Source organism: Felis catus, unplaced genomic scaffold (genome assembly GCF_018350175.1).
Source record: "Felis catus isolate Fca126 unplaced genomic scaffold, F.catus_Fca126_mat1.0 Un_scaffold_67, whole genome shotgun sequence".
NCBI lineage: Eukaryota > Metazoa > Chordata > Mammalia > Carnivora > Felidae > Felis > Felis catus.
Genome location: NW_025408545.1, coordinates 88,199 through 108,461, shown reverse-complemented (window position 1 = coordinate 108,461; position 20,263 = coordinate 88,199). Strand labels below are relative to the sequence as shown.

At 51.1% G+C, this 20,263-nt stretch overlaps 1 long non-coding RNA gene across 1 annotated transcript in view; it reads left to right on the top strand.

Annotated features, from left to right (window-relative positions):
* The first annotated feature begins 8,346 nt into the window (after positions 1 to 8,346).
* Positions 8,347 to 20,263, top strand: part of LOC123383719 — a 43,779-nt gene continuing 31,862 nt past the window's right edge. Inside the window, exon 1 of the long non-coding RNA XR_006593782.1 lies at positions 8,347 to 8,989. This is a non-coding gene — a long non-coding RNA (uncharacterized LOC123383719). The remainder of the gene's footprint in view (positions 8,990 to 20,263) is intronic.

The following is a 20,263-nucleotide window of genomic DNA, read 5'->3' as shown; positions in this document are numbered from 1 at the left end:
GAGGGCCCATGCCAGAAGGCGGCTCAAATGCAGGATTAGGGATCGAGGCAGGCTTAGGTTTCGGGGGAGGGTCCCGGTTCGGGGTAGGGTTAGGGTTAGGGTTAGGTCCCAGGAGGTTCCAGGCGCCGAACCCACAGCAGGGCAGTGGTCTCCCCGAAGGGCTGAGTTGAGGGCACAAGGGACGGTGCCGGTCAGGATCCCTCTTTGGCTGCCACGGCCACACATGTTGTTCCTCCCGCGGTCGAGGAGGCCTCCGCAATCCTCTCGGGAGCTGCAGCCGGGCCTGGGAAACGACATGGTGAGCTTCCAGGTGCCTTGCCGAGTCAGCCTGCACCGCTTCTGGACCCCAGGCGCGTGATGCTGTCAGACGTTGGAATTGGGTCCCCATGAGGGGAGAGCCTTAGCTAGGGTTAGGGTTCGGGCCAGGGACGTCGCCAGGGCCGAAGCGACTCCGGTCTCGTGATCTCCCTCGAGGGCTGAAGTGAGGGCCCATGCCAGAAGGCGGCTCAAATGCAGGATTAGGGATCGAGGCAGGCTTAGGTTTCGGGGGAGGGTCCCGGTTCGGGGTAGGGTTAGGGTTAGGGTTAGGTCCCAGGAGGTTCCAGGCGCCGAACCCACAGCAGGGCAGTGGTCTCCCCGAAGGGCTGAGTTGAGGGCACAAGGGACGGTGCCGGTCAGGATCCCTCTTTGGCTGCCACGGCCACACATGTTGTTCCTCCCGCGGTCGAGGAGGCCTCCGCAATCCTCTCGGGAGCTGCAGCCGGGCCTGGGAAACGACATGGTGAGCTTCCAGGTGCCTTGCCGAGTCAGCCTGCACCGCTTCTGGACCCCAGGCGCGTGATGCTGTCAGACGTTGGAATTGGGTCCCCATGAGGGGAGAGCCTTAGCTAGGGTTAGGGTTCGGGCCAGGGACGTCGCCAGGGCCGAAGCGACTCCGGTCTCGTGATCTCCCTCGAGGGCTGAAGTGAGGGCCCATGCCAGAAGGCGGCTCAAATGCAGGATTAGGGATCGAGGCAGGCTTAGGTTTCGGGGGAGGGTCCCGGTTCGGGGTAGGGTTAGGGTTAGGGTTAGGTCCCAGGAGGTTCCAGGCGCCGAACCCACAGCAGGGCAGTGGTCTCCCCGAAGGGCTGAGTTGAGGGCACAAGGGACGGTGCCGGTCAGGATCCCTCTTTGGCTGCCACGGCCACACATGTTGTTCCTCCCGCGGTCGAGGAGGCCTCCGCAATCCTCTCGGGAGCTGCAGCCGGGCCTGGGAAACGACATGGTGAGCTTCCAGGTTCCTTGCCGAGTCAGCCTGCACCGCTTCTGGACCCCAGGCGCGTGATGCTGTCAGACGTTGGAATTGGGTCCCCATGAGGGGAGAGCCTTAGCTAGGGTTAGGGTTCGGGCCAGGGACGTCGCCAGGGCCGAAGCGACTCCGGTCTCGTGATCTCCCTCGAGGGCTGAAGTGAGGGCCCATGCCAGAAGGCGGCTCAAATGCAGGATTAGGGATCGAGGCAGGCTTAGGTTTCGGGGGAGGGTCCCGGTTCGGGGTAGGGTTAGGGTTAGGGTTAGGTCCCAGGAGGTTCCAGGCGCCGAACCCACAGCAGGGCAGTGGTCTCCCCGAAGGGCTGAGTTGAGGGCACAAGGGACGGTGCCGGTCAGGATCCCTCTTTGGCTGCCACGGCCACACATGTTGTTCCTCCCGCGGTCGAGGAGGCCTCCGCAATCCTCTCGGGAGCTGCAGCCGGGCCTGGGAAACGACATGGTGAGCTTCCAGGTGCCTTGCCGAGTCAGCCTGCACCGCTTCTGGACCCCAGGCGCGTGATGCTGTCAGGCCTTGGAATTGGGTCCCCATGAGGGGAGAGCCTTAGCTAGGGTTAGGGTTCGGGCCAGGGACGTCGCCAGGGCCGAAGCGACTCCGGTCTCGTGATCTCCCTCGAGGGCTGAAGTGAGGGCCCATGCCAGAAGGCGGCTCAAATGCAGGATTAGGGATCGAGGCAGGCTTAGGTTTCGGGGAGGGTCCCGGTTCGGGGTAGGTTTAGGGTTAGGGTTAGGTCCCAGGAGGTTCCAGGCGCCGAACCCACAGCAGGGCAGTGGTCTCCCCGAAGGGCTGAGTTGAGGGCACAAGGGACGGTGCCGGTCAGGATCCCTCTTTGGCTGCCACGGCCACACATGTCGTTCCTCCCCTGGTCAAGGATGCCTCCATTATCATCTCGGGAGCTGCAGCCGGGCCTTGGAAACGACATGGTGAGCTTCCAGGTTCCTTGCCGAGTCAGCCTGCACCGCTTTTGGACCCCAGGCACGTGATGCTGTCAGACCTTCGAATTTTTTCCTCATGAGGAGAGAACTTTCGCTAGCGTTTGGGTTCGGTCCAGGGACGTCGCCAGGGCCGAAGCGACTCCGGTCTCGTGATCTCCCTTGAGTGCTGAAGTGAGGGCCCATGCAATAAGGCTGCTCTAATGCAGGATTAGGGATCGAGGCAGGGTTAGGTTTCGGGGGAGGGTCCCGGTTCGTGGTAGGGTTAGGGTTAGGGTTAGTTCCCAGGAGGTTCCAGGTACTGAACCCACAGCAGGGCAGTGGTCTCCCTGAAGGGCCGAGTTGAGGGCACAAGGGACGGTGCCGGTCAGGATCCCTCTTTTGCTGCCTAGGCCACACATGTCGATAAGCCCCTGTTCGAGGAGACCTCCTGAATCCTCTCGGGAGCTGCAGCCGGGCCTGGGAAATGACATGGTCAGCTTCCAGGTTCCTTGTCATGTCAGCCTGCAACGCTTCTGGACCCGACGTGCGTGATGCTGTCAGACCTTGGAATTATGTCCCCATGAGGAGAGAGCCTTAGGTATGGTGAGGGTTCGGTCCAGGGACGTCACCAGGGCCGTAGTGACTCCGGCCTCGTGATCTCTTTCGAGCACTGAAGTGAGGGCCCATTGCAGAAGGCGGCTCAAATTCCAGTTTAGGGATCAAGTCAGGCCTAGGTTTCGGTGGAGGATCCCGGTTTGAGGTAGGTTTAGGGTTAGGGTTAGGTCCCAGGAGGTTCCAGGTGCCGAACCCACAGCAGGGCAGTGGTCTCCCCGAAGGGTGAGTTGAGGTCACAAGGGACGGTGCCGGTCAGGACCCCTCTTTGGCTACCAAGGTCACACATGTCGATCGGCCCTTCATGGAGGAGCCTCCGGAATCCTCTCGGCAGTCGCAGCCAGGCCTGAGAAACGACATGGTGAGCTTCCACGTTCCATGCCACATGAGCCTGCACCGCTTCTGGACCCCAGGCGCGTGGTGTTTTCAGACGTTGGAATTGGGTCCCCGTGGGGACTGAGCATTTGCTATTGTTAGAGTACGTTCCAGGGACACCGCCAGTGCCGAAGCGACTGCATTCTCGTGATGTCCCTCGAGGGCTGAAATGAGGGCCCATGTCAGAAGGCGGTCAATTGCAGGGTTAGGGATCGAGGCAGGCTTAGGTTTTCGTGGAGAGTCCCGGATCTGGGTAGGGTTAGGGTTATGGTTAGATCCCTGGGGGATCCAGGCGCCGAACCCAAGCAGGTCAGTGGTCTCCCCAAACGGCTGAGTTGAGGGCATAAGGGACGGTGCCGGTCAGGATCCCTCTTTGGCTGCCAAGGCCACACCTGTTGTTTTTCCTGTGGTCGAGGAAGCCTCCTGAATCCTTTCGGGCAGCTGTAGCCGAGCCTGGGAAAGGACATGGTGAGCTTCCAGGTTCCATGGTGAGTCAGCCTGCACTGCTTCGCACACCAGGTGCGTGGTGTTGTCAGACATTGGAATTCGGTCCCATTGGGAGAGAGCCTTAGCTAGGGTCAGGGTTCGGTCCAGGGACGTCGGCAGGTCCGAAGCCACTCTGGTCTCGTGATCTCCGTCGAGGGCTGAAGTGAGGGCCCATGCCAGAAGGCGGCTCAAATACAGGATTAGGGATGGATACAGGCTTAGGTTTCAGAGGAGGGTCCCGGTTCGGCTTAGGGTTATGGTTAGGATTAGGTCCCAGGAGGTTCCAGGCTCGAACCCACAGCAGGGCAGTGGTTTCCCCGAACAGCTAAGTTGATGGCACAAGGGTCGTGCCTTTCAGCATCCCTCTTTGGCTGCCAAGGCCACACACGTCTATAAGCCTCTGGTCGAGGAGGCCTCTGGAATCCTCTCGGGAGCTGCAGCCGGGCCTGGGAAATGACATGGTGAGCTTCCAGGTTCCATGCCGAGTCAGCCTGCACTACTTCTGGAACCCAGGTGCGTGATGTTGTCCGACGTTGGAATTAGGTCCCCATGTGGAGATAGACTTAGCTAGGGTTAGGTTTCAAACCAGGGACGTCGCCAGGGCCGTAGTGACTTTGGTCTCGTGATCTCCCTCGAGGGCTGAAATGAGGGCCCGTGCCTGAAGGCGGCTCAATTGCAGTGTTAGGGATCGAGGCAGGCTTAGGTTTCGGTTGAGGGTCCCGGTTCACGGTACTTTAGAGTTAGGTTTAGGTCTCACGCGGCTCCAGGCCCTGAACCCACAGCATGGCAGTCGTCTCCCCGAAAGGCTGTTTTGAGGTCACATTGGACGCTGCCAGTCAGGATCCGTCTTTGGCTGCCAAGGTCACAAACTTCGATCGGCCCCTGGTCGAAAGGTCTCCGCAGTCCTCTCGGGCAGCTGAAGCCAGGAGTGGGAACATCATGGTGCGCTTCCATGCTCCATGCCGAGTCAGCCTGAACCGCTTCTGAACCCCAGGCACGTGGTGTTGTCAGACGTTGGAATTGGGTCCCCATGGGGCAAGAGCCTTAGCTAGGGTTAGGATTCAGTCCAGGGACGTCGCCAGGGAGGTGGCGTAGGGGGATGGTTAAAATGGGTGATGGGCTATGGAGGGCACGAGTAGTGAGGATTACTGGGTGTTGTATGTAAGTGAATGATGACTACAGTCTTTACCTGAAGCTAACATTACAGTGTATGTTAACCAACTGGAATTTAAATAAAAACTTGAAAAAATGAATACTAAAGAATTACATAAATACATTTAAACTAAACTAAATAAATATATGTTAAAAAGGAAAAAGAGGGGCGCCTGGGTGGCGCAGTCGGTTAAGCGTTCGACTTCAGCCAGCTACGATCTCGCGGTCCGTGAGTTCGAGCCCCGCGTCAGGCTCTGGGCTGATGGCTCAGAGCCTGGAGCCTGTTTCCGATTCTGTGTCTCCCTCTCTTTCTGCCCCACCCCCGTTCATGCTCTGTCTCTGTCCCAAAAATAAAATAAACGTTGAAAAAAAAAATTTAAAAAAAGGAAAAAGAAAACTCATGTGATGATGTCAATAGACACAGAAAAAGCGTTCTGACAAAATTTGGTATCCATTTGTGGTAAAAATCTCTTTAAAATTCTGTGTAGAAGGGTCAAATCTCAACATGACAAAGACCATGTATGTGAAGCCCACAGCTAATGTCATACTCATCAGTGAAATTGTGAAAGATTTTCCACTAAGATCAGGCACAAGACAAGGATGCCCTAGATATGTGAAGCGGGATTGGGTGATGCAGGCTTCTCGTTATGCAATGAATGAATCACAGATAGAATATATAGCATAGGGGACATAGAGAATGGTACTGGAGTAGGGATTCATGGTGACAGATGATAGCTACACCTGTGTTAGCGTATCAGAATGTATACATTTGTGCAATGACTATGTTGTCCTTCTGAAACTAATATAACGTAGTGTGTCAACATTCCCAAATAACATGTTTTTTTTTAAACTAGGTAAAGGGCTAAAATAAAAAGTTTAATGTAAAAGAACCTGTTAATATCTAACCAAGAAATGCAGTGAAGTTTAAACTAGAAAGTCACCATATCAAATTCTGTATCATTCCGATACACTAACCCAATTATCTAAGAAGAAGTAAAGAAAACAATCCCATTTACAATAGCATCAAAAACAATAAAAATTAAAGCAATACATTTAGCCAAGGAAATGAAAATCTCTCTACAGAAAACTATAAAACCTGTGTGCAGGAATGGAAGAAATTCAATTTGGGTGAAAGGAAGGGGAGAACACACAAGTCAGTGAAAATCCATCCCATGTCCAACTTTAGGAGGAATTAATACAGATACAATGTCCATATTACCCAAAGCCATCTAGAGATTCAGTGCAATCTCTGTCAAGACTCCGATGCAATATTTATGTAATTAGAAAATCATATCCTAAAATGTATTTGGAACCACAAAAAGACCCCATGTAGCCAACGCAAGAAAGAACAAAACAGGAGGCATCCCCCTTCTTGATTTCAAGCGTCATTCTAACACAAAGAAATCAATTATGTCACTGGCATAAGCACACACACAAGACAATGGAACAGAAATTGAGAGCCCAAACTAAACCCATGCATCACAGTCACCTAGTATTCGACATGGAGTCAATAATACACAGTGGAGAAGAGTAGTCTTTTGAATAACTGGTGCTGGGAAAATTGGATATTCCCATGTATAAGAACAAAGTTTAGCACCGTATAATACACCACTCCCTAGAGAGTGAAAGGAAGAAATAGAGAGAGATGTGGTTAGAGAGAAACACAGACAAAGAGGAAGTACAAGAAGGAAAGTAGAGACCTGGTCCGGGTATGTGGACACGGTTAGATGGGCCAGGGGAGAGGGGATGTAGGAAGTGGCTCTGAGTGCTGGGGCAAAAAGGGCTTCTATCAGGGCATCAGAGTTCCATGGCCCCAAGACTCCAACATCCCTGGGTCCAAGTTCTGCAGAGGCCATTGGAATTGGAAAGATGGGTAGCCCTCATTTCTTCTGGAATTGTGAGGTTCAGCCTCACGTTGTGTCATGGAGAGGGATGTCTTGAGGGAGAGTGTGCTGCTCTTTGGCAGGTAAACTCCATAGCCTGCCCTGGGGGGAGGTGTTCCAGGGCCATCTCCCTCAGTGCCCCAGGCTCTGTTGGACTTCCCCCCTCCCCCACCAGCTGGCCTTCCTCAAGTTCTGAACCCAGGCCTCAGGCATTGTGTTGCCCCCAGGTCCTGCAGTCTGGACCTGGCAGAGGTGGACTTGTAATATTGGTAAAAAAAAAAAAAAAAAAAATATATATATATATATATATATATATATATATATATATATATATATATATATATATTTGAAATAAGGTACACATCCTCCCTCTGGGACTAGCGGTGTGCATCCAAATCATAGGTTGCTATCCTCCTCTCCACAACCAATCTGAGGAATCCAGAAGGTAGGTGGACCCTTTCAAACACCCTAGTCTTCTCTTACATGAAATTCAAAGACATTTTCTTGACCCAGCTTTCTTTTAATTCTGAAGAGATGGCAATTAGTCATTGAAGGCATAATAGTCCTATAGGAAATTGACCTATATGACGGATGGACATTATTTCATCCATCCGTATCCCTAAAGCACATTTCAGTGTAAATATTAGCCAAGGATACACACTGTAAATTGACAACTGATGTGTAGCTCCCTGTAAGTTGCATTCTGACGTTGTCACATATGTGTCATCAAAGATATTATTCGTGACTTTTCAGATAAGCTTTCAACACCAGGAAGGTGATGTTAGAGAATCTGGTATGAATGGAAATTCGCAGCTTCTCAATGAGGAATGATTTTTCATTTTTAATGTTTCTTTTTTTGAGAGAACCCGAGCTGGGGAGTGGGATAGAGTGGGAGACACTGAATATGAGGCAGGCTCGAGGCTCTGAGCTCTCAGGACAGAGCCTGATGCGGGGCTCAAACTCATGGACTGCCAAATCCTGACTTGACTCAAAGTCGGACGCTTAACCGACTAAGCCACCCAAGCGCCCCGGGAAGGATAGTTTAGTGGCAAAGAAGAAGAAATTAAAGATAGTGTAAAGGATGTCTATTTTCAATTGAAATATTGTTCACACATTTGTTGTGTTAGTTTTAGGCATACATTGTAGTCATTCCATATGTCTCTACATTATGTTGTACTCAACCACAAGTGTAACTATCCTGTGAAAGCATGCCACAATATTGTTACAGGATTGACTCCATTCCATTGGCTGTCCCTTGTATCCCTAGGACTCATTCACTCCATAGCTGGACGCCGGTATCTCTCTCTCTCAAAGGTGTCCATTCTTTATCTAACCTAAGTATTTTGGTGGTAAACAAAATTACGTCTTGTTCAGCATGTGTAAATCGGTGGTCTATTTTTCTGTGAATATTGCTTAAAACATTACAAATGATGTCGTTATGTTAATAAATTCGGTTTCATTCTTCACTCACAAGAAAGAGAAGGAAAAGATTTTGGGTCCCAGGCCCTGTCACTAAAACCTTCCCAACGAGGAGAACAGGCTTAGTTGCCCAGAGCACCTTCGGTCTCAGCTGAGCAACCAGGGCCTTCAACATTGAAGGAATTCCCATGGTGGCCAGCAGAGAGAGCTCAAGAACCACAGACCCCCGAGGGGCGGGTTCCTCTGCTGGGCAGTGATAGCCAGCAGAGGGCGCACCATCTGCTTTTCTGACCCAGGGCACCTCAGAGCAGGAAGGGCTTTGCTTGCTCTCAGAGGACTCAGGCCTCTGCTGGTGCCTGAGTACAGAGACGAGAGCTGCATTTCCAGCAGGTTCTGCCACCCGCCCCAGGGGAGACCTTGGGAGCTTAGCAGCAACTTGGCATCTCCTGAGTCGCCAGAGAGAAGCTGCCTTGTTGTACTGAGTGCTGAGGAGGGGGCGCCGGGTGGCTTCCCTGGTCAAGCTGGTCGCTGAGCTGTACAGGCCTTTGCATTTTCTGGGCTGTTCCCGTGTGTCATTCCACCCCTTCCCGGACAGTGTTTGAACAAGACGTATTTTACTAAAGGACTTGTGGATTGCGGGGTCCCACGACATCACCTCATAGATGCAGTCGATGGTTTGTTCCAGATCCAGGCTTGTTTCCGGGAAGGAACCCTAACAGAAATTCAGAAGCACGGGAGCTGCATTCAAGTAGGACGTGGATCCATGAAATGCTCGTCTCACGACCTTCTAGAAGAAGGAGCTGGGACCCATGTTCCGAGTCCTGCTGGACCCAGAGACCAAGGTAAGGGCTCAAACTGTCCCACACATCATACATGCTTTTTAAAAAATTTCATGGTTATTTTTCCAACCTAGTGAAGTGATTGAACACTACCGAAAACCTGGTAGGTAAGTCTCATTAACCTTATGCTATCTTTTAATTTAAATTCCACTGAGTGAAGACACAGTGTAATATTAGTTTCAGGTGTCCAATATAGAGCAACACTTCCACACGTCACCCGATGCTCATCCCAGGTGCACTTCTTAATCCCCATCCGCTGTTTTCGGTTTTAGTGGAGGCTTCATCTCGTTTTGGTATCAGGGTAATGATGGCCTTATATGATGAATTTGTAAGTTTTCCTTCTTTTTTTATTTTTTGTAATAATTCGAGGAGAATACATATTACCTCTTCCTTGAATGGATGGTAGAATTCATCAATGAAGCCATCTGGCCATGAACTCTTGTGTTGGGAGGAGATTTTTTAAATTACTGATGGGGTATCTTTCTGTTTTCAGATTTTAGGTATCTCCCTGTTTCAGTTTTGGTAGTGTGTGTGTTTCTAGGAATTTGTCCATTTTTCTCAGAGTGTCCAATTTGTTGCATATAGTTGTTCATAATATTATCTTCTAATTGTATTTTTGTGGTGTTGACTGTCATTTCTCCTTTCTTATTTGTGATTTAATTTATTTGAGTCCTTTCTGTCTTCTTTGTGAAGAGTCTGCCTAGGAGGTTTTCAAGTTGATTACTGCTTTCAATGATCCAGCCCCTGGTTTCATTGATTTGGTCTAGTGTCTTTGTGGTTTCTATATTCCTTATTTCTGCCCTAAACTCTATTATTTCCTTCCTTCTGCTGCTCTTTTTCTCATTCCTTCAGGTGTAAGTTAGGATTCTTTGAGAGTTTTCTTGCTCTTTAAGGTAGGCTTGTATTGCTATATACTTCCATCATAGACTGCTTTTGCCGCATTCCAAAGGGTTTTACCAGTGTATTTTCATTTTCATTTGTTTCAGTGTATTTTCTCATTGATTTCCTGTTTGACCCATTCATTTAGTAGCATGTTACTTAACCTCCCTTTATTTGTGGCCTTCCCGCCCCCCCCCCGCCCTCTTTTTGTGGTTGACTTCAAGGTTCCTAGCTTTGTGGTTAGAAAAGATGCTTGGTCTGATCTCTGTCCTTGGGTACCTCTTGAGGCCTGATTTGTGACCTAGAATGTGATCAGTTCTGGAGAACGCCCCAGGTATGCTTGAAAAGAATGTGTACTCTGCCATTTTAGTATGGAGTGTTCTGAATATATCTGTTAAACCCTTCTGGTCCAGTGTGTCATTCAAAGCCATTGTTTCCTTGTTGACTTTCTGTTTATAGGTTCTGTCCATTGATGTGAGTGATGTGTTAAAGTCCTCTACTATCATCATATTATTATAAATGCGTTCCTTTACGGTTGTTGCTAAGTGTTTTATATACTTGGTGATCGCATGTTGGGTGCATCAAAATTTACAATCATTGGATCTTCTTGTTTGGCTGTCCCCTTTAGTATGAGATCGTGTCTGTCTTCATCTCTTGTTATAGCTGTATGTATGTATGTATGTATGTATGTATTTTAATTTAAATCTTAGTTGACATACAGTGCATTCTCAGATTTAGGAGTAGAATTCGGTGATTCATCCTTTACATACAACACCCGGTGCTCATCACAACAAGTGCTCTCCTTAATACTCGTCCTCCATCTAGCCCAGCGCTGACCCATCTCCCTCCATCAACTTTCACTTTTTTTTTCTCTGACATTAAGAGACTCATGTGGTTTGTTACCACACTTCTCTTTTCCTGGCTCCTTCCTTAGTTTTCATGTGTTTTGTTTCTTAACTTCCACATGAGTGAAATCATATATGTGTCTTTCTCTGATTGACATATTTCACGTAGAATAATACATTCGAGCTCCATCCACATCGTTGCAAATGGCAAGATTTCGTTCTTCTTGAAGCTGAGTTATATTTCATTGTATATATGTATGTAGGTATATGTGAACATACACATATGTCCATATGCATATTCATACGTATACATACACACACCACAACTTCTTTACACCTTCATCAGTTGATGGATACTTGAGCTTTCTCCATAGTTGGGCTACTGTTGATAATTCTGCTATAAATATCGGGTGCATGCTATGTCACTATTAGGTATTTACCCAAAGGGTACCAAAATAGAGTCTCGGTTTTAAAGTTTATTTTGCCTGATATAAGTATTGCTACTGGCTTTCTTTTGACATTATTGGCATGATAAATATTTCTTCATTCCCTCACTTCAAATCTGCAGGAGACGTGGGGCGCCTGGGTGGCTCAGTCAGTTAAGGGGCCGACTTCGGCTCAGGTCATGATCTCGCGGTCTGTGAGGTCGAGCCCCGTGTCGGGCTTTGTGCTGACAGCTCAGAGCCTGGAGCCTGTTTCAGATTCTGTGTCTCCCTCTCTCTGACCCTTTCCCATTCATGCTCTGTCTCTCTCTGTCTCAAAAATAAATAAACATTAAAAAAATAAAAAAATTACAAATCTGCAGGAGACTTAAGTCCAAATAAGGCTTTGTAGGCAGCATCTAGATAGACATTGTTTTTTGTTTGCTTGTTTGTTTGTTTGTTTGTTTTGTCCATTTTGACGCCCTATCCAATGTCTTTGGATTGGAGCATTTAGTCCATTTATAGTCAGAGTGATTATTGCTAGGTAAATATTTAGTCCCATTCTACTAGTTGTTTTGTCATTGTTTCTTGATGTTTTCTCTGATCCTTTCTTGTCTGTAACACTTTTAGTCTTTCCTTTCCACTCAAGAGTCCGATTTAAATATTCTTTTCTTTTGGCTGGTGGTACATTTCTTTATTATTTTTAATATTTCTTCTTTTTAAAATTTAAACCCTAGTTAGTTACCTTATAGAGGAATACAGTATCAGCAGTAGAATTTAGTGATCCATCAAGTACAAAATATACCCAATACTCATCCCAAGGTCCACCCCTAATGCCCATCACCCATTTAGCCCACACCCCTATTCAGTAACCCTCCAGGAACCCTGAGATTCTTCCATCTATTTAACAGTCTCTTATCATTTGACTCCCTCTCTGTGTGTATCTTCTTTTTGCTTTCCTTGCACTATGTTCATCAGTTTTATTAAATTCGACAGATGAGAGAAATCATAGGATGTGTGTCATTCTCTGACATATTTTGCTTAGCTTAAGAAAGTCCGGTTCCATCCCCGTTGTTGCAAAGAGCGAGATTTCATTCTTTTTGATTGCCGAGTAATAGTCCATTGTATGAATATACCATATCTTCTTTATCCATTCATCTGTCAGTGGTCATTTTGTCTCTTTGCATAACTTAGCTATTGTTGATAATGCTGTTATAAATATTGGAGTACACGTGCGTCTTTGAGTCAGCGTTAGTGTATCTTTTGGATAAATACGTAGTAGTGCAATTGCTGGGTCCTAGTGTAGTTCTATTTTTTGTTTTGGTGACGAATCTCCATACTATTGTCCAGAATGGCTACACCACTTTGCATTCGCACCAGCATTGCAAAAGGGTTCCTTTTCCCTGCATCCTTGCCAACATCTGTCGTTTCCGGAGATGTTAATTTTAGCCATTCTGATAGGTGTGAGGGGATATCTCATTGTGGGTTTGATTTGTATTTCAGTGATGACCAGTGAGATTGAGCATCTTTTCATGTGTGACCGACCTGGATGTCATCTTTCTTAAAGTGTCTCTTCATGTATTTTGCCCATTTCTTCACTGGATTATTTGGTTTCTGGGTGTTGAGTGTGATCAGTTTTTTATAGATTTTGGATACTAACCCTTTATATGATATGTCACCTGCAAATATCTTCTCTCATTTCATTCAGTTGCCTTTTAGTTTGGCTGATTTTGTCCCCTGCTGTGCAGAAGCTTTTTATCTTCAGGACCCAATAGTTCATTGCGGTTTTTATTGCCCTTGCTTCTGGAGACATGACAAGCGAGAAGTTGCTGCGGCCAGGATCAAGGAGGTACATTGCCTGTTATCTCCTCTAGGATTTTGATGGTTCCTGACTTACATTTAGATAATTCATCCATTTTGAGGTGTGTGTGTGTGTGTGTGTGTGTGTGTGTGTGTGTGTGTGTGTGTGTGTGTGTGTGTGTGGTTTAAGAACAGTGTCCAGGTTCATCATTCTCACTGTCCAGTATTCCTAGTACCATTTGCTGAAGAGACTCTGATTCCATTGGATATTCTTTCTGTGTTAACAAAGATTACTCACCATATGTTTGAGGGTATATTTCTGGGTTCCATATTCTGTTCCATTGACCTCTGTCTCCGTTTCTGTGCCTGTACATACTGTCTTGGTGAATGCAGCTTTCTAATACACCATAAATCCAAAATAGTCATGTTTCCACCTTTGTTTTCTTTTTCAACATGACTTTGGCTTTTAGTATCTTTTCTGGATCCTTACACATTTTAGGGTTGTTTGTTCTAGCTCTGTGGAGAAAGCTCGTGTTATTTTGATAGGGATTGCATTGAGTGTGTCGATTGCTTTGGTAGTATTGACATCTTAACAATGTTTGTTCTTCTAATACGTGAGCATGGAATGTTTTCCATCTCTTTGGGTTTCTTCAATTTTTCTCACAGAAGATTCATGGTTTGTTGCTTACATCCCCATTGGGAGAGAGTCTGAGCTAGGGTTAGAGTTCGGTCCAGGACGTTGCCAGGGCCAAAGCAACTCCAGTCTCGTGATCTCCCTAGGGGAATGAAGTAAGGGACTAGGAGACAGCAGGGGTCAAGTGTTTGATTAGGTTTCAAGGTCGGGTTAAGATTCGGTTGAGGTTTCCAGTTAGGGGTAGGGTTTGGATTAGGACCCAAGAGGCTCCAGGTACTGAACACACAGCAGAGCAGTGGTCACCTGAATGGGCTAAGTTGAGGGCACAGGGGAGAGGGCCGGTAAGGTTCAGTCTTTGGCTTACTGGCCATGCAAATCTATGGGCCATTGTTTGGGTAGGCCTCACGAATTCCCTCAGACAACTGCAGCCGGGCATGCAGATTGACATTGTGAGGTTCCAGGCACCATGCCCAGGGACACTGCCCCGCTTCTAGAACTCCAGGCACGTGGTGTTGCCAGACCTTGGGATTGGGTCGCAAAGGGGAGAGAGACTTAGCTACGGTTACTGTTTGCACCAGGGACGTAGCCAGGATTGAAGTGACTCCAGTCTGGAGATCTCCCTCGAGAGATGAGGTGAGGGCTCATGCGAAGGTGAGGTTAAAATGAAGGGATAGGGGTCAAGGCCGGCTTAGGATTCGGAAGAGGGTCCGGTTAAGGGTAGGGTTGGGGTTACGTCCCAGGAGGCCCCAGGTGCTGAACCCAGAGGAGGGCAGTGGTTTCCGCAAAGGGCTGAGTTGAGGACACAAGGGATGGTGCCGGTCAGGATCCCTCATTGGCTGCCAAGGCCACACACGTCGATCAGCCCCTGGGTAGGAGGCCTCTTGAATCCTCTCGGGCAGCTGAAGCCGGGCCTGGGAAATGACATGGTGAGCTTCCAGGTTCCATGCCGAGTCACCATGCACCGCTTCTGGACCCCAGGCGTGTGGTGTTGTCAGACGTTGGGATTTGGTCCCATGGGGAGACAGCCTTAGCTAGGATTAGGGTTCGGTCCGGGGACGTCGTCAGGGCCGAAGCGACTCCGGTCTCGTGATCTCCCTCGAGGGCTGAAATGAGGGCCCATGCTAGAAGGCGGCTCAATTGCAGGGTTAGGGATCGAGGCAGGCTTAGGTTTTGGGAGAAGGTACCATTTAGGGGTAGGGTTAGGTTTAGGGTTAGGTCCCAGGAGGCTCCAGGTGCCGAACCCACAGCAGGGCAGTGGTCCCCCAGAAGGGCTGAGTTGAGGGTACAAGGGACTGTGCCAGTCAGGATCCGTTTTGGCTGCCAAGGCAACACATGTCGATCCGCCCCTGGTCTAGGAGGCCTCTGGAATCCTCTCGGACAGCTGCAGCCGGGCCTGAAAAGCGACATGGAGAGCATCCAGGTTCCATGCCGAGTCAGCCTGCACCGTTTCTAGACCCCAGGAGCGTGGTGTTGTCAGACGTTGGAATTGGGTCCCATGTCGAGAGAGCCTTAGCTAGGGTTAGGGTTCGTTCAAGGACGTTGTCAGGGCCGAAGTGACTCCAGTCTTGTGATCTCCCTCGAGGGCTGAAGTGAGGGCCCATGCCAGAAGGCAGTTCAATTGTAGGGTTAGGGATTGAGGAAGGCTTAGGTTTCAGTGGAGGGTCCCGGTTGGGGTTCGGGTTAGGGTTAGGTCCCAGGAGGCTCCAGGCGCTGAACCCACAGTAGGGCAGTGGTCTCCCCGCGGGCTGAGTTGAGGGCACAAGGGACGGTGCCCGTCAGGTTCCGTCTTTGGCGGCCAAGGCCACACATATCGATCAGCGCCTGGTCGAGGATGCTTCCGGAATCCTCTCGGGAGCTGCAGCCGGGCCTGGGAAACGACATGGGGAGCTTCCAGGTTCCTTGCTGAGTCAGCCTGCACCGCTTCTGGACCCCAGGCGCGTGATGCTGTCAGACGTTGGAATTGGGTCCCCATGAGGAGAGAGCCTCAGCTAGGTTTAGGGTTCGGTCCAGGGACGTCGCCGGGGCCGAAGCGACTCCGGTCTCGTGATCTCCCTCGAGGGCTGATGTGAGGGCCCATGCCAGAAGGCGGCTCAAATGCAGGATTAGGGATCGAGGCAGGCGTAGGTTTCGGTGGAGGGTCCCGGTTCGGGGTAGGGTTAGGGTTAGGTCCCAGGAGGTTCTAGGCGCCGAACCCACAGCAGGGCAGTGGTCTCCCCAAAGGGCTGAGTTGAGGGCACAAGGGACGATGCCGGTCACGATCCCTCTTTGGCTGGCAAGGCCACACAAGTTGTTCCGCACATGGTCGAGGAGGCCTCCCGAATCCTTTCGGGCAGCTGCAGCCGGGCCTGGGATACGACATGGTGAGCTTCCAGGTTCCATGCCCTGTGAGCCTGCACTGCTTCTGGACCCCAGGCTCGTGGTGTTTTCAGACGTTGGAATTGGGTCCCCATGGGGACTGAGCGTTAGCTAGGGTGAGAGTTGGGTCCAGGGACACCGCCAGGGCTGAAGCGACTGTGGTCTTGTGATCTCACTCGAGGGCTGAAGTGAGGGCCCATTCCAGAAGGCGGTCAATTGCAGGGTTAGGGATCGAGGCAGGCTCAGGTTTCAGTGGAGGGTCCCGGTTCGGGGTAGGGTTAGGGTTAGGGTTAGGGTTAGGTCCCAGGAGGTTCCAGGCGCCGAACCCACAGCAGGGCAGTGGTCTCCCCGAAGGGCTGAGTTGAGGGCACAAGGTACTTTGCCGGTCAGGATCCCTCTTTGGCTGCCAAGGCCACACATGTTGTTCCACCCGTGGTCGAGGATGCCTCTGGAATCCTTTCGGGCAGCTGCAGCCGGGCCTGGGAGACGACGTGGTGAGCTTCTAGGGTCTATGCCGAGCCAGCCTGCACTGCTTCTGGACCCCAGGCGCGTGGAGTTTTAACCCGTTGGATTTCGTCCCCATGGGGAGAGAGCCTCAGCTACAGTTAGGGTTCGGTCCAGGGACGTCGCCTGGGCCGAAACGACTCCAGTGTCATTATCTTCCTCGATGTATGGAGGGAGAGCCCATGCCAGAAGGCGGCTCTATTGTAGGGTTAGGGATTGAGGCAGGCTTAGGTTTCTGTGTAGGGTCACGGTTCGGGGTAGGGTTAGGGATAGGGTTAGCTCCTAGGAGCTCCAGGCGCCGAACCCACAGCAGGGTCGTGGTCTCCGCGAAGGGCTGAGTTGAGGGCACAAGGGACGGTGCCGGTCACGATCCCTGTTTGGCTGCCAAGGCCCCACACGTCGATCGGCCCCTGATCGAGGATCCTCAGAAATCCTCTTGGGCAGCTGCAACCAGGCCTGGGAAACGACATGGTGAGCATCCAGGTTCCATTCCGCGTGAGCCTGCACGGCTTCTGGACCCAGGCGTGTGGTGTTTTCAGACATTGCAATTGGGTCCCCATGGGGACTGAGCGTTAGCTAGGGTTAGAGTTTTTTCCAAGGACACCGGCATGGCCGAAGAGACTGCGGTCTCATGATCTCTCTCGAGGGCTGAAGTGAGGGCCCATGCCAGAAGGCAGTCAATTGCAGGGTTAGGGATCGAGGCAGGCTTAGGTTTCGGGTTAGGGTTAGGGTTAGGTCCCAGGAGGTTCCAGGCACTGAATCCACAGCAGGGTTGTAGTCTCCCTGAAGGGCTGAGTTGAGGGCACTTGGGACCGTGCCGGTCAGGTTCCCTCTTTGGCTGCCAAGGCCACACATGTTCCGCCCGAGGTCGAGGAGGCCTCCGGAATCCTTTTGGGCAGCTGCAGCTGGGCCTGGGAAACGACATGGTGAGCTTCCATGTTCCATGCCTTTTGAACCCGCTCTGCTTCTCTACCCCAGGCATGTGGTGTTGTCAGATGGAAGAATTGGGTCCCCTTGGAGAGAAAGCCTTAGATAAGTTTAGGATACGGTTCAGGGATGTTGCCAGGGCTGATGCGACTCCGGTCTCGTGATTTCCCTCCAGGGCTGAATTGAGAGTCGATGGGACAAGGCGGCTCAAGTGCAGGGTTAGTATCGAGGCAGGCTTAGGTTTCGGTGGAGTGTCCCGGTTCGGGTTAGGATTACGGTTAGTGTTAGGTCCCAGGAGTCTCCAGGAGGGCAGTGGTCTCCCTGAAGGGCATAATTGAGGGCAAGGGATGGTGGCACCCAGGATCAGTCTTTGGCTGCCAAGGCCATGCACGTTGATGGGCCCCTGGTCGAGGAGGCTTCTGGAATCCTCTGGGGCAGCTGCAGCCTGGCCTGGGAAATGACATGTTGAGCTTCCACGTTCCATGCCATGTGAGCCTGCATCGCTTCTGGACCCCAGACGCGTGGTTTGTTCAGAGGTTGGAATTGGATCCCCATGGGGAGAGAGCCTTAGCTAGGATCAGGGTTCGGTCAAGGGACATCTCCAGTGCCGAAGCGACTCAGGTCTTGTGATCTCCCTCCAGCGCTGACGTGAAAGCCCATGCGAGAAGGCGGCTCAAGTACAGGGTTAGGGTTCAAGGCAGCCTTACGTTTCGGTGGAAGCTCCCAGTTAAGGGTCGTGTCAGGTTTAGGGTTAGGTCCCAAGAGGCTCCAGGCGCCGAACCTACAGCAGGGCTGTGGTCTCCCCGAAGGGCTGAGTTGAGGGCATAAATGAGTTTGCTGGTTAGGTTCAGTCATTGTCTGTCAAGGCCACACACGTCGATGGGCTCCTAGTCGAGGAGGCCTCCGGAATCCTTTCGCTCATCTGCAGCCTGGCCTTGGAAAAGACATGGTGAGCTTCCAGGTTCCATGCTGAGTGAGCCTGCACCTCTTGTGTACCCTAGGCCCGTGGTGTTTTTAGACTTTGGTATTGGGTCCACATGGGGAGAGTGGCTAGCTAGGTTTAGGGTTCAGTCCAGGGACGTCGCCAATGCCAAAAAGACTCCGATCTCGTGACCTACCTCGAGTGCTGAAGTGAGGGCCCATGCGACCAGGTGACAGAAGTGTAGGGTTAGGTTTCGAGGCCCACTTAAGTTTCATTGGAGGTTCCCGGATCGAGGTAGTTTTAGGGTTAGGGATATGTCCCAGTAGGTTCCAGGCGCTGAACCTACAGCAGGGCTGTGGTCTCCCCGAAGGGCTGAGTTAAGGGCACAAGTGAGGGTGCCGGTCAGATTCAGTCTTTGGCTGAGAAGGCCACACACATCGACAGGCCCTGGTCGGGGAGGCCTTCGGAATCATCTCGGGCATCTTCAGCCGAGCCTGGGAAACGACATGGTGAACTTCCAGGGTCCATGCCGAGTGAGTCTGCACCGCTTGTGTACCCCAGGCATGTGGTTTTGTCAGACGTTGGTATTGGGTCCCCATGGGGAGAGGTCCTCAGCTAGGGTTAGGGTTCGGTCAAGGGACGTCGCCAGCCCGAAGTGACTACGCTCTCGTTATGTCGATTGAAGGCTGAAGTGAGGGCCCATGCAACGGGGCATCTCAAGTTTAGGGTTCGGTTACAAGGCCGGCTTAGTTTTCAGTGGAGGCAACCGGTTTGAGGTAGGGTTAGGGTTTGGGTTAGTTTTCAGGAGTCTACATGCGCCGAACCCTTAGCAGACCAGTGGTCTCCCCGAAGGGCTGACTTGAGGGCACATGGGAGACTACTGGTCAGGATCAGTCTTTGGCTGCCAAGTCCACACACGTCGATGGGCCCCTTGTCGGGGAGGCCTCAGGAATCCTCTCGGGCAGCTGAAGCCACCTGGGAAACGAAATGGACAGCTTCCAGGTTCCATGCCCAGTTAGCCTGTACTGCTTGTGGACCCCAGGCACGTGGTGTTGTCACATTTTGGTATTGGGTCCCCTTGGGGAGAGTGCCTTAGCTAGGGTTAGGTTTCTTTCCAGGGACGTCGCCAGGGCCGAAGCGACTCTGGTCTCATATTCTTCCTCGAGGCCTGAAGTGAGGGCCCATGCAATGGGGCAGCTCAAATGTAGGGTTAGGGATCGAGGCTGGCTTAGTTTTCAATGCAGGGTCCTGGTTTTGGGTAAGGTTAGGTTTAGGTCCCAGGAGACTCCAGGTGCTGAACCCACAGTAGGGCAGTGGTCTCCCCTAAGGGCTGAGTTGAGCACACAAGGGAGCGTGCAGGTCAGTATCAGTGTTTGGCTGCCAAGGTCACACACGTCAATGGGCCCCTGGTCGAGGAGGCCTCCGGAATCCTCTGGGTCAGCTGCAGCCCGGCTTGGGAAACGACATGCTGAGCTTCCAGGTTCCATGCCTTGTGAGCCTGCACCGCTTCTGGACCCCAGGCACGTGGTGTTGTTAGACATTGGAATTGGGTCCCCATGGGGAGAGTGCCTTAGCTAGGGTTATTGTTCATTCAAGGGGCGTCGCCAAGCCCGAAGCGACTCTGGTCTTGTGATATCCCTCGAGGGCTGAAGTCAGGGCCTATGACACAGGGATGCTCAAGTGTAGGGTAGGGTTCTAGTCCCCCTTTAGTTTCGTAGAGGGTCCCCTTTTGTGGTGGGGTTATGGTGTGAGTTGAGGGTACAGGAGGGTGCCGATCAAGACCAGTCTTTGGCTTCCTATTTCACACAAATCTATGGCCCCCTGTAGGGTAAGCCTCAGGAATCCTCTCGGGCAGCTGCAGTCAGGCCTGGGAAATGTCATGGTGAGGTTCCACATTCCTCTCCGAGTGATCCTTTACTGCTTCTGGACCCCAGCCACGTGGTGTTGTCAGAGGTTTATAGTTCGGTCCAGGGAAGTCGCCAGGGTCGA